The following is a 2,059-nucleotide window of genomic DNA, read 5'->3' as shown; positions in this document are numbered from 1 at the left end:
TTGGAGACTCCACACGGGGTCGTGTGCCAGAGATAGAAACGCTTCGTCACAGGCAGGATGAGCACAGAGTGCAGCCGGAGACCAGGGAGACAGGAGTGATTGACTGCTTTTCTCTGGGGGCTCACAGAAGAGTGGGCCCAGAGTTCTCGGCTCCTCTGGGGCTGAGATTGGGAGGCCGCCATTTTTGCTCTCATCCTCCAAGCTGTATGGAAATCTTGCAGGGAACAAAAGCTCCTGAGAGCAAACCCGAACAGATTACATAGCCTGGCCCCTGGCAAGGGCGGGACAATTCTGACTTTGGCAAAGACACTTGAGAACCACAGCAACAGGCCCTTCCCCCAGAAGATCAGCAAGAGCAGCCAGCCAAGACCAAGTTTACTGATCAATGAGAATGGCAGAACTCCAGCACTAGGGGAATACTGCACTAGAATTCATGGCTTTTTCCCCCATGATTCTTTAGTCTTTCAATGTTAATTTTTTAATTTTCTTTTTCTTCTTTTTTGAATTTTTCTTTTTCACTTTTTCAACCAACCTCTTATCAATCCCATTTAAAAAAAGCTTTTTCATTATTTCATGTTTAGAGTCATATTCTATCCCTTCAAAGTATTTAACATACATCTATATATGTTGTCCTCTCTTAAAAATTTTGGGATACAGTTTTTTCTAACAGACCAAAATATACCCTAAATCTCTAGTGTATGGTTTTGTTCTAGTCTCCCGCCTGATCACATTCTCTCCCTTTCTTTAATTTTTCTAAATCCTCTTCTTTCTCTTTTCAAACAACTTCTTATAAATTCCTTTTATAAAATCTTTTATAATTTTCATCTTTACAGTCATATTCCATCCCTTCATCATATTTACCCTTATTTTTGTACATATATAAGCTTTTCTTTCTTTAAAAGATTGGGAGGCACTGTTTTCTAACAGACCAAAATACACCCAGAATCTAGTGTGTGGCACTGATCTATGCATCAGCCTAGTTTTTTGTATGTTTGTTTGTTTATCTTTTTCTTTTTTTTTTCCTTTTTCTTTCTTCCCTTTCTTTCCCCCTAGTTTCAGGTCTCTTCTGATTTGTTTAGTGTATATTTTTCTGGGGTCGTTTTTGCCCTGTTAGCATTTCGTTCTCTTATTCATCTAGTCTTCTCTGGACAAAATGACAAGATGGAAAAAATCACCTCACAAAAAAGAACAAGAGGAAGTACCAACTGCCAGGGACTTAATCAATATGGACATTAGTAAGATGTCGGAACTAGAGTTCAGAATGACGATTACAAAGATACTAGCTGGGCTTGAAAAAAGCATGGAAGTTATTAGAGAAACCCTTTCTGGAGAAATAAAAGAACTGAAATTTAACCAAATCAAAATCAAAAAAGCTGTTACTGAGGTGCAATAAAAAATGGAGGCTCTAACTGCTAGGATAAATGAGGCAGAAGAGAGAATTAGTGATATAGAAGACAAAATGATGGAAAATAAAGAAGCTGAGAAAAGGAGAGATACACAACTACTGGATCACGAGGGCAGAATTCGAGAAATAAGTGATACCATAAGATGAAACAAGATTAGAATATTTGGGATCCCAGAAGAAGAAGAAAGAGAGAGAGGGGCAGAAGGTATATTGGAGCAAATTATAGCAGAGAACTTCCCTAATTTGGGGAAGGAATTAGACATCAAAATGCAAGAGACACAGAGAACCCCTCTCAAAATCAATAAAGATAGCTCAACACCCCAACATCTAATAGTAAAACTTGAGTCTCAGAGACAAAGAGAAAATCCCGAAAGCAGCCCAGGAGAAGAGATCTGTAACCTACAATAGTAGAAATATTAGATTGGCAACAGACCTATCCACAGAGACCTGGCATGCCAGAAAGGACTGGTATGATATCTTCAGAGCACTAAATGAGAAAAATATGCAACCAAGAACTAGCTAGGCTGTCACTGAAAATAGAAGGAGAGATAAAAATGTTCCAGGACAAACAAAAACTAAAGCAATTTGCAAACATGAAACCAGCCCTCCAAGAAATATTGAAAGGGGTCCTCTAAGCAAAGAGAGAGCCTAAAA

Source organism: Eumetopias jubatus, unplaced genomic scaffold (genome assembly GCF_037043125.1).
Source record: "Eumetopias jubatus isolate StellerSeaLion01/CBP00866 unplaced genomic scaffold, mEumJub1_p1.0 scaffold_7, whole genome shotgun sequence".
NCBI lineage: Eukaryota > Metazoa > Chordata > Mammalia > Carnivora > Otariidae > Eumetopias > Eumetopias jubatus.
Note: the sequence above shows the minus strand (reverse complement) of the source record.